This window comes from Lichenostomus cassidix, chromosome 5 (assembly GCF_008360975.1).
Source record: "Lichenostomus cassidix isolate B80296 chromosome 5, HeHo_3.0, whole genome shotgun sequence".
NCBI classification, from domain to species: Eukaryota; Metazoa; Chordata; class Aves; order Passeriformes; family Meliphagidae; genus Lichenostomus; species Lichenostomus cassidix.
The window spans coordinates 14,293,061-14,305,714 of NC_139486.1; the positions used below are offsets into that span (position 1 = coordinate 14,293,061).

General features: G+C 43.3%; 1 protein-coding gene across 3 annotated transcripts in view; it reads left to right on the forward strand.

The window, feature by feature from the left end:
• CLMN (calmin) overlaps window positions 1-12,654 on the forward strand; it is a 69,514-nt gene that overhangs the window by 19,359 nt on the left and 37,501 nt on the right. The gene's annotated exons all lie outside the window — the stretch shown is intronic.

The window sequence follows — 12,654 nt, forward strand, 5'->3', positions numbered from 1 at the left end:
TTATTTCAGTTTTTGATTGTTGCTTTGTTCCCTTGGCATTCCCAATCCCACCACCTTGAATTCATAAACTATCACTAAATAACCTCTTACAAAATCAGAGTGCTGATATCTGCTAACCTGTCCTTGCAGAGCTCATTGCTTTTCATTGCAAAGGATGCAAATGTGGAGCAGAAGGTAACTCTAGTCCTTCCTCCCTGAAAAAAGTATTTGCAAGGTCATGGAGAGATTTTTGTGTGCAGAACTTATACATGATACTCAAAACATAACTATGTTCTAGTTGTGCTAACTGTTTTTAAACAACCATTGAAGTGGCATTGCAAAAAAACCAACCAGTGAAAAGCCCCTCAACACCCACTCCTGTAGGTGAAGCTGACTCTTCACGAGGTGGCTTGCTGCAGTCTCCCTGTCACTGCTACCTTGGCATGGTGTGCCACCTTGGACATGTCTAAACTGTGCTGAGCTTGTCTGTGAAGAGACAGGAAGTGCTTCAGGGAAGGAGCTTTGTGTGTGTGTGTGTGTGTGTAGCTATGCAGTCTGGATCAAACTCTCTTTGATTTTAAGTTCTGCTAATAATTAACCCTCAGCTTGTAGTAACTATCCAGGATTATGATAACCATGCTGCTGGCTCCTGTCCACAAGGTTATTTGGCATGTACTGCATGGCATATCCCTTCCACTCTGTGTCTAAGAGCTGACATCTGTGCATGTGAATGGATGTGAAAGAGTCTAAATTAGACACACTTGCCAGTATCTTTTTCCAAATTCTAATACTTTATAGGCAGACACCAGTTCATCTGTCCTTTGACCTGTTATGTCAGGCTTGAAGAACATTCTTCTTGTAGAGACTTCAGGAAAGCTCTTGAGCACACACTGTGGGCTGTGCTCTCATGTTTGCGTTAGCAGTGGTGCTTTTTCATGTTGAACTGGTTTGACCATAAACTGCATGAGATTAAGTCCACGTCTGTTTTACCTAGATTGTTTTTTCCTTCTTCTGCATTATGTGATGGTGGGTAAGCAAAGCAGGAGTTGGGTCTGTGTTTCTAAGCACCCTTTCTGTCCAATTCTTGAGGTATGAAAGATGCAGACAGCAAGCGAGTGTGTTTATTGCTGCCGATCACTGATGCTTTGGCAGCTCTCACAGAAAATATTACTAAGAGGTGCAGGAATTAATGTAACTTTTGTTTATGCTGAAAATATCTCTGCTTCAAATATCATCATCTGCTTCTTCTTGTCAGATGGTTTGCCCTAACTGCATTCCCTCAACTGATTGTCATCAAAGCCGAAATCCTGGCACAGGCGATATGGCTGCAGAGCTCCACAGGTGACTCTCATCCTGGTGGCTGAAACTCAGCAATGAGAAACTTTTCACTGCAGACCAAAGGGTGCTCACACAGCCTGGGAAGGGGAGCAGAAACCATGCCCTCCCCCCTCTGCCACCTGCCCTGTGTGGTGACCCTGCATGGTGACCCTGTGTAGTGACCCTGCGTCTCACCCCACAGACCAGCCATCCTGAGTCTCCCGCCAGGCTGATTTACAGCCTCTCCTTAAGTGCATGTGTAAAGGAAGGGGAAAACTGAGCTGTAGTTAATCTCATGTTTCTAAGCAACCAGGTAATTCTCTGCAGCTGATTCCTAAAGGGAAATTCCTGTTTTCCTGCACCCCTGCTCAGTGGACACCTCCCTCTCTGCCTTCTCCAGCTAATGCACAACAGGCAGTGGAGTCTGAGGAGAGTCACAGCTTTGCAGCATTTCTCCAAATGCCATGGGGGAGGGCGAGGAAGCACAAAAATGGCACTTTGTTAGTGGTCTGTAACAGGTAAGGGAGTGTTCCTTGCAAAATCAGTAGAATAGAGGGAGTGTGGAAAGTTTAAATGTTTTTCCCAGAGCTAAACTGAAAATCACAATCAGAAGAGGAGGGTGGTTCCTGTGCTCCAAAAAGCTTAAAAATGTCTGAATAGTGTACTGCAAAATCGTGTTTACAGTGAAACCTCTGTTTGCTGTGAAGTTTTTATGATAAAATGATTGAATTCTATTCTGAGTCTGTTTGAGCCCCTTGGAGTGACTATAAGCAAATAGTCTTTTTTTGATAAAGGATTCCTGAACCTCAGACTATAGAAATAGGAGTTAGAGGAAATTGAGATGAAATGAGATCTCTGAGCTTCTCCACTGTTGGAAGAATGGATACTTGGCTGGGGCTTCATAATTATAAAAATAATTTTTAGGGCATTTTTAATTTTTTTCAGAAGCCACTGACCCTTACACAAGCATTTATACTGCAGGGACCTCAATCTGCTCAGCTCCACCACTGAAGGTGATGTGTGGTGAACCCAGAGGTGTGCTGGAATGGTGAAGGAAATTGGGCAATGAACTCTGGTTCGTTGTTCAGCCCCAGTGGGGAACATCAGCACCTGGCCCTGGAATTAGCTCAGCTGGTTGGAGCATGGTGCTAATAATGCCAAGAACACAGGTTGGATCCCTGTACAGGCCGTTCACTTAAGAGTAGGGCTCGATGGTCCTTGTTGGTCCCTTGCAACTTAGAATATTCTGTGATTCTGCTTGGGGAAGTGGGGTTAGATAACTTGAGAAATGCTCCTGTGGGCTGAAGGCTGCCCATTTGACCAAATATAAATACTGGTTAGAGTAGGGGGAAGAAAACCAAGAAATTCAACAGTGGTCAACGGGAAGGATTATAGTTAATAGAAATGGGTATGCCATGTAGGACAGGTGTATCACTATCTTAAGGTTTGGGGTTTTTTGCCTTGTGTGGTGTTTTATAATCTGGAGCTCAGCTGAGAAGCTGTCCCTGTTGGCCTTTGTCCTGTGTATTGACAAATGTGTGCTATTGGCTACCGTTGAGGAGACCAAGTCCACTTCCCTTGACCCAGATGAGATTCTGTGTCAAGTGGACATTTAGGTCTGATCCAGCCTTCTGTCCAGAAAAGTGCACACTAAACCACTCTGCACTTTTCTCAAGGGTTTTATAGATTGGGCAAGCAGATGCTGGGAGCACAGTTCTATGGAGCAAGTCTACAAGCTTGACGCATTTAAGCCTGTAACAGGCATGTGCTTTTACAGGGTGAAGTACAGAAACAGGCAAACTTTTGAAAATGTACCTTCAAAATTATATTTTTGAGTTGTAACCTATGGGAGGGGCACTCATGAGATGAACTTGCCTTTGGCTGAAGTGCTGACCAGGCAGGGTGCCTTGTGCCATGTGCCTCCTCAGTGACCTCAGGGGAGCCACAGAGCCAAACCTCTGTAATGGCCAAGTAACTTCTTCCCCAGCATCACCCTGGCCCTTCCCTGGTTTGCCCTGGAAGCACAGGGGAAGGTTCACCTGGGCATGGCTAGTTGAGGGGCTGCCCTGCCCATCAAGCCACCTCTGCATGGGCTTGCTTTGCATGGTGATGTGCAGAGAAACACAACCACGGCTGCCTGGGGCTGGATGGATTTCATTTCCAGGCAGGAAATGCTGTCAGGGCAAATTATGAGGAAATCTTCCAGCAAACTCATTTTAGTCTTAAATCTTGGCTATGTTTATCTCTTCATGTGGCAGCAGAAGTGTGGCTCACAGGGCTCCCCTCAGAGTTCAGTGGTGCAGCTCACGGGGCATGGCAGGTCTGGTGCCACGGCGTGAGGTCTGGGTGGGGACTGAGCAGCAGTGTCTGGCTGATGCCTGGCAGCCTGTGCACAATGAGTTTCTTCCTCTATGGTACTTTTGCTGCAAATCTGACAGTGGTTAAAGGGAGAGATTAGTGGGCAGGAAGTGCCTGAGAAGACAGAGGAATTAAAGCTGTTGTAATTTTGGTTTGGGAACACACAAGAAATATTCTAGCTGACAACCACCAGTACTGCCTATGAGGTAGCTGTTTTCTGTCAGGCGTGTCTTCTCTCAGCACCAACATGGGCTTTCATCTGTTCTTAAATTAATGTTAATTACAAGTTATTAATACTTTTTTTAACAGTAAAATGCAGCTGAAAGCAATTACCCCTAATTGCTAATTTGTGTATGTACACCCAAAATGGTAATCTCTTCATCTGAACACCCAGTTCTCACTGGAGTCAGTCAGTGTGTTTTTGCTTCCATTTTTTATTTCAGTTTTGGATTGCATGATAGTCCTTCTTTTTAATGACTTCTCTGAAAGCTACAAAATCTCTTTGCAGAATTTCTGTGATCTCCTTGAAAGTGTGATCTTGTTAACTGTTAAGGAGGCCTCACTAAAGAGATGTTCTTTGGTTTTGGAAGAATGCTTAAATCACAGTCACTGACATTAGGAATTAATCGGCTCTTGCAAGTTGTGCCTAACATGCACTTGAATTTGTGCTGGATCTCAATTTCATCTGTGAACGTCATCATCCTTTTATAATAAGCTAAGGCAACAAAGACAGCTGTTCTTGTGCTGATAAAATTCAATAGTGACCTTTGCAATCCCAGGTCTCAGATGGTTTTGCACTTTAAAAATTTAATTCGGAGATACCATGCCTTCTCTTTCCATCTGCATATTTTCATCCTTGCCAGTGTAGGAAAGATTCAAAGCTGCCAAAGTCTGCCAGTGGGAAATGGCCTTTCTGGTACTGCAGTCACAATCTGGTGGAACAGATTGTTAGGTGGGTTGAAAACTGCTGGAACCACCTTTGGCTGGACTCCAGGAGACCAAAGGGCTGACATCCAGCTGGCACCAAGTAGTGAGCAGCGTACTCTGCTGGAGTCCACGTTGCTAAACGTTTTGATCAGCACAGAGTGTGCCTTCCTCAAATGTTTGAAAGACACTAAAGTAGGGGTAGCAACACCAAATGAGAGAACCTAAATCCACAGGGATAAATGTGGTGACTAGGCCAACATGAAGCTTGTGTGTTTCAAGAAGCAAAACATTCTGCACCTTGGCCAGACCAACCCCTTGCAGTGGCAGAGGCTGAGAAGTGACCGTGTGACACTTAGACCAGCTGATGTGGATGTGGGCATTACCATGAATGCCAAAAGATGCCAGTAGATCTGAAAGTGGAAAACAACCCAAAAATGCACCCTGACTGTGAATAAGTGAAGCCCTCTTCTAGGTTACATTGGGAAGGTCATTGCCTTCTGTGTTTCAGTGTTAGTCACAGCCAATCTTCTCCGAGGAGCAACCATGCTGCAGTTGACATTTACTGCCTGTGGAAGGGCACTTGCCTGAGAGACTGTGCATTCCTGAACAGTTGCATTTGTCTGAGCACTTGCATTTGTCTGTGTTTTTACCCTGAAGTTTTACTTGAAGTGTGCCTGTTTGCAGTTCCATAGGAAACCTGGAAAAGGATGAATATGCTAAGGCAGGAAAAATGTTATTGGGTATTGACCAATCATTAAAACAATGGCTTTCCTTTCTCTAAAACAGCCCAGCTTTTAAAAAGAACTGAAGGAGGAAATAAAAGTGATTTTTATCCTACCTATTCTTAGTGTTACAGAACTGCCTGCCCTGGTTGGAAGACATGCAGTATTGCAAGTGCCCAGGAATTTCTTTCCAGAGGCCAAGACCTGCAGCTGAGCCCTGTGCCCACTGGGCCCTTCCTCAGCCAGCAAATGCCAACTGCAGTGTGGTCATTCCTTGGAGAATATTGGTTGTGACTGATGCTGAAACACTTCATCCTACAGTAGCAAGGACTCCCAGGTGGAGGCAGACAGGACTTTTCCATGGTCAGCCTTCAGGTGTTTTAGTTCTGTTTAGCAAGCTGAGTGTTCAAAGGGACTTTGTCATCAAAGGCTATTCTCTTATTTTTTTTGTTTTTACATCCTTACCTCAAATAATAGATCCACCTCTTAGCCTGAGGTATATCCATAGTACTTTTCCTGCACTAATAAGGGTAATAGGACTTCTGACTGTGCCACTGGCACTTCAGAGCTGTCAGGCTGTTCAGGAGGAAAGTGCAGCTGCCAGCTCTACTACAGACCTCACACGTGTCTGTGGGCAGCAGAGGCAGCCTCCATCACGGAGCTGTAATACAGAGATTTCTGAACTGGAGGAGCATTTGTTGCACTTTCCATCCTACCTGAGTAGGTGTGGATCATGCCATGTGTGCCCAGTCCATCCCAGTGTGCCCCAGCATGGCCAGCAGCACCAAGCCCCCTTGGAGAAGCTGCCAGGGACATCAGCTAGCAGCAAGCTTTGCTGAAAGCAGGAATTTTAATAGGCTTCACCTATGGAAAATGATTTTTCAGCCATGGTCTATATTTAACTAGCTTCTGTTTGTGCAGCATTAAGTCACTGGAACAAGATGAGTTTGTTTCGTTTCTACTGATATGGCATCTTGCAGCTAATGCCAGTCAAATCCCACACCCTGAGCCCAGCTCTTGTTTAACCATGTGGCACATTCCATCCTGGAACAGCTTGAAAAATTAAACTGAAAAGGAGGGGATCTTCATCTGGCTGTGATGTGCCACCAGCAGGGTGAAAACAGGACAGTTGTGTGAGTCCTGCAGAAGGCAGGGATGCCTGTGTGATGAACACATTCCCCAGCTGAGAGCCAGAGTGTCTCAGGATCAGTGGGTGTGTGCTCTGCACATCAGACCTCTGCTGCCAGCCTGCTCTGCATAGGTCCAAGGGACCTTTGACTTGACTAAGCTCCCTCTTATATACGAAAGTCTGGATCTGCTGGATGTTGTTCAGCTCCTAACTAAAGATTTAGTTCTTACGAAGAATACCTGCTGCCTTTAATTATTCATCCCTTCAGCTATGAAATAACCAACAGAGAGGATCCTTTTATGGTGAGCTGGATTTAAAAGGTAGCAGCCCCTTGTGATTCTGATATTTAATGCATGAGTGAGGACTGAATGCTGCTATCAGGCCTCCTGAGATGGTACATCAGCTGCTGCCTTTGGGCAGCATAATGCAGAGATGCCTGAGGGTTGTTGTGTTCATCTTGTGCTGGCCTGAAATGTTATAGCTGGAGTGACTAGGTATGTGTAATGCTCCTCTAACCACAGCTATCACAGAGCAGCATCAGAAATGGGTCATGATTCCTCTGGTTTTCCAAATTGTTGTCTGGTAAGGAAAGGAACTACCTCTACAGGGCTGCGCCACTTTATCAGCTGTGAGATGGAAAGAATGAACAGAGAAGGGAAGAGGAAGAGATAACTGTGTGCCAAGATTGCAGCCAAGATCAAAGACTGAATGGGGAAATCGGCACCAGCAAAACAGAGAGGTAGGAATGATAAATGCAAAGCAGGAAAGGAGGAAGGTGGTTATTGATCCTTGAGTCTCCAGCCACTTGTGCAAAACAAATTCGTCCATTTCCATCACTGGGAGTAGGATTGGGATTAGCAGCTAACAAAATATGTAATTTAAATGTTATAAATCAACAGTACATGTACTTTTTCTGTGGCTTATCACTGGGTAGGTAAAGGTGAATACTAGGAAGAGAGAAAATGAACAAACTCTTAAGATAAGGACATTTTTTGTAGTGCAGGCCCTGCATATACACAGGAGAGAATGGACAGTCAACCTGTTGACAGACATTACACATACCTGGTTTTTATTACAGCTCTATGTTACATTTTAAAATGCTTTTAACAATCTCAGGAATCTAAAGGTTTTGTCAGCTGTTTTTTCATAGACACACAATGAAAATGTTAATTCTCATCTTGAGACATTACAAAGCGCTTATGGAAGGTAGGGAGATTGGGGCATGGACACAAATTCATTTGTTTGCTTCTCCCATGTTGGTGACATATCTCAGCATCTTTGCTTCACTACCAAATTGCAACTATTTCTGAAAATACAACCATTGTATGCAGCCACTGCATCACTGAGTATTTGGTTAGACATGCCATAATTTTCCCTTCTGTGTGAGGACTCACACTGTTTATGAACTGTCTCCAGTCTGGACAGCAGCAAAAACCTGTGTGATGTATGTGTGACTCAAGAGACTAAATAAAATGGCTCAAGGGCTGTTAAGACATACTTTAACATACAGTTTAAATAGAAATAAGCCAGTGCTGCTGCCAAGACAGCCAGAGCTGTAACACACCCTTTTCCCCCTTGGCTCATGCAGGCACAAGTGTTTGTGTGACTGTGCAGTGAATTGGATCGAGTGACCAAGTTAAAATAAACCCTTTTGTCCATCAGGTTAGCTTTCACATCAAATCCTGCATCTGGTTTCCCATAGAATTACAGAAGGATTTAGACAGCTCTTCCCTATCCCCCACTCCCAGCCATTTGGGTCTGTGAGCTGATGGAGACCATTAAACAAATCTTTGCACAAGAGCTATCTGCATGCTCTCGTTGGGTATGCAAACTGTGAATTCATGATAAAGGTAGGGAAAAACAGATATGGCACTACACGTCACATTTAGTCATGTAGCACTAAAGAATGAAGAAGAAAGCAACTGGTCATTCTGTTGGCTCTTTTCTACCTGATGGGTATTGCAGACTTGCAGCTCTGTCACGAGATACATGTTGTGTGGCTGATGGAGCCTGCTGTAGGCAGGTATTTCTCCATTTCTGCATTTATGCTTTTGATTGTTTCCTAGGATGGAGATTTGAATCCACCTACACAAACACTTCTAAGTTAAAGAAGTAGTTTAATGTTTTAGTTACAACCTCTGTTTCTGGGAATAGGCTGTAACTAATTACGTGATAGAGTTATAAACCTGTTCAAATACCGTATTCACATTAAAAGTAGCACATAAAACTTTCTTTGCCTTTGAAGACTGTGAGAATATCCCTTCCCTTGCAAATAAGCTCTGATCCAGGCATTCTACAGCCACCCTGTCTACAGGCATAAGGGCTTTAGTTTGCTTCCAGACCCTCATGGGGAAGGAATTGAGGGCAGAATGAGACAGGCAGAATCTGCTCTTCTTACTGTGCATTCAGGTGCCCTCAGTGGGTGTAAAAGGAACTCTGAGGCTCTCCTGGGTTGGATCACAACTGGCTGTGCTAAAATACAAGATGAGCCAAGAGCAGACTTGTCATTAATGTTTCCCTCCTTTTGGTGGGGCTAGGATGTGATGCACAGGCTGATGGGTGACAACCCAACTCATGAGGGAAGTGTCTTCTACTGCTCAGCTCATAAAAACCAGGAGTTATTTTAACACTACCTAGCCCAGAGCTGTTAATATTGATTACAAGTTGTTACTGTACGATAAAACAATGCAGAGGTAATCGAGATCACATGTGGGCTCACGTTTACTGCTCTGCTGCATTTGCCAGAACATGCAATGAAGAGTTTGACAGCTCCACACTGACCTGCTGGCTGCAGAGCACCAGACAGTAACTGATGTGGTCTAAAACTTGGAGATATGAAGTTAACTTCCAACTTCTTTTACATAATAAAGCTGCTAGGTTAAGGTTATGTTAGTTTGCCATTTTGTGTGATGTGGGTTTTAAAAAAAGTTCCAAGAAGCTTTAGGATGGATTTACTGTACCGTTGAACTATAGTGTTGTTCTTTGCTGCTTATGCTATTAAGTTATTATATTTATCTCTGAAGATAATGAAAATGAACTAGAAATTGACTTTGCTTTGCAAAGGTTTTAGGAGGCAAACTCTTGGCTAGGGAAAACTACCCCAACCCAGCATTAAGAGTATCTTTTTGAATGATTTTCTAAGAAAAATATATAATTTACACTTGGGACCCAAGTTACGGTGGGGAATAGAGAAATTGAATGCATATGGGGAAAATCAAAGCTTCTCTAATTGCATTTCTTGTCATGTGTCTTGGAACATCAATAAATGTTTTAAAATGGCATTTTTTTCTAGGGGTAGGAGTGCATTTTTCTGAAAGCTTTAAGCTAATCCTTCAGCTTTTTCATAAGGCAGCATAAAAACTAAACTGACAAAGGAATTGAAGATGATGAAAATAGTCCTATTTAAAAAAATTAAATAAACACATCCAGAAAACACTGGCAGCTTACTAAAGAAATACCCAGTGAGTAATTTCAAGTTTGTTAAGCAATGGGTATATTGCTTGGGCTCCTAACATACAGGTCACCTGAAATCTTCAAATTATGTTTTGGGCTCCAGGGGTGCACCATGATATCTGTCCTTTCCACCAGTCTCCCTGTGGCACCTTCTTGTCTCATCCTTTTCCTTCTTCTGTGCCAGGAGAGGAGTCTCAGGTGTCTCTCTGAGATGTGGCTGCAGGTCTTATATCCTAGTCACATTTTAAGGATATTCTGCAAGTGTAACAGTATTAGATTTGGGGTTTTGTAAAAAAAAAAAAGTTCTTTCCAATAGGTAGAGAGAATGAACTAGTTTAAAAAATCAACTGATCTAATGGATTATGATACAGTAAAAAACTCAGTACACTTTTGCATTTTGAAAAAACAATCGACATCTCAATGTAACTTTAACCAAAATTTACAGAAACTGAGTGCTTCAGTGAATTGAATTGAATTGAAAAGTCATCTTTGGAGCTACAAAAATATCTGAGATGCTGACATTACTCCAAAGACAAAATCTACAGACTGATATATACTAAATAATGTGCCTAAATCCTTCCCTTTTCTTTCTTCTTTCCTTTCACACAGAATCCTTTTGGCATGGAAAGTGTTATTTTCCATCACATTGCAGTTCCATGGTTCTTTTTGATGTATCACACTTGCACACTTCCCACAAGCTCTGAGCTGATGATTAATCTTATTAAGGAGTCAAACCCAAATTATACAACAGGAGTCAGTGGTCCTTTTGGAAATCATAACAAATAGCATTTAGCCGGCTGAGGAATACTGTGCTTATTGATGAGAGTGATGCTTTTAAAAAGAAGTGGCCTGCACAGCTGTTCTCTAATTGTTGAAAACATTTAAACTGAAAGCCTTTTAAAACATAATGATGCTTCTGTAGAGGAACCTTTCATGTCCCTGAATTATTTACAATATTGGCCTGCTGTGCTTGCTTTTCCATCTGCCTTTCATAGGCATGAAGAAAAAAACATGCATGAAGAGAGAAAAGTGCCTGTGATTTTCACCCACATTTTTTCCTTGCCTTTGAAATAAAAGGAGATGAATTTTTGACACAATGGTGTAAAGTTACATTCCTAATGAAGGTCAAATTATCAGACCTGGAAAAGAGGCAGAGATGTAGCATGTTTATGAGGAAACACAAGAACTGCTCAAAAGCAAGATGGAGCAATTTGCATTCAACTTTGAGGAAAAAACTCAGGTTACAGAGTGGAGGAATTTGGAGAGCCCCAACAAGAATCTGTGTGCACCTAGTGAGACAGAAGCCAAGCTGATCTTGGGATTAGCTGCGGCGTTTCTGAAACCAGCTTTTTCTGATCTTTTCTGAAACATTTTCTGGTCCTTGCTATGTGTAATAGAGTCAAATAATCAATTTAATAAGTAAAGAATAGAGTAGGAAAGCAAAGTAACACTAACTAGAAGGGCTGTGCATCCAGCAGAAACTACCTGGAAAAAGGGGCTTCTTGGCAAAAAAATGCATGCTTGCATGTGGAAAAAGTACAGAGCCTGAGTGCAGAGAGGACCGTAGGAAAAAAAAGAATTAAAAAACTTCACTTAATGTTATTATCTAGTGGTAAAATGGGGGAGCAAATGATATGCTCTGCAGGATTTATTTCTGCTGTTCAAAGTACACGCTGCATCAATTTTTAATGGGATGGAATGTACTTTTTGGGGAGGGAGAAGTATGCATATTGTTTTTTCTTTTCTGACTTGACTCAAGAAGCAGAAGGAGGATGGGTGGTGGGATAATCTGTGGAACACGTGACTCCATATCCCAGGAAAAATTGAGATTCAGCCCTAGAGAAATGCCTGTAAATTGCAAAGGCAAATGAACTCTTCAGGGAAAGGATAAAATAATGCCAGCCACCAGTCTGGAAAAAGCTTCCAGGCTGCAATTAAAGGAGCTCGAAGAGATTAACAAAGACAGAAAAAGTAGCATCTTATCTAGTGTGCATATGTTGGACAGTGGCATGCGAGGCATCGAGTAAAACTCCTCCTTGCAGGCTGGGACAAAGGGGGATGAAGGCAGGGCAGTTTTTCCATGGCCCAGACTGGCAGCAGTCCCAGGGCAGCCCTGGTGGTGCAGGTCTTGGGGCAGGCTGGTGCTCCAGCCATGGCACTGCTGCTCCAGGAGCCACCTTGCTGCTGCATCCCTGCACCTCCTGCACTGCTCAGCCACTGTGGCTGCACAGGAGATTCAGCCAACGGGGATCATTTTGACAGAACTGGGTTAGCTCTGAGCATCTCTGCCATTTTGAGGAGAATTGGCAGGAGGGCACAAATCTGGGACGGCGATGTGGGACGCTGACAGGAGCCGTGTGGAGCACAAGGACGAGTGTCTGCAAACAGGCACTCAGAGGACGTGAGGGTTTGAGTTGGGCCTCACTGGGCCTGAACTTCATAACAAGGGAGAAACTTCCCTTTCTCTGTAAAGCAGCAGAGTAGAGGAGAGAAATCCATTTCCAAGGACTGATATGCCTGATACTACTCATACCACCAACTCCATTCAGGGCAGAGGGTTTCACTGGAATAAGCATTCACCAGGAATTAGCATACTGGTGTGCAAAGCTAGCTAAAACACCTACAAACCTCTTACAGACAGTGTAAGTAGGTTTCAGGGATGTTTTTGTACAATTTCAAACAAGAAGCAGAAGGGCATTTAAAGGTAAAGCATGAGCTGGTGCTTCGAAACTGAAGGCAAAAATTCAGGTGTGCCATAATTGGCCATCA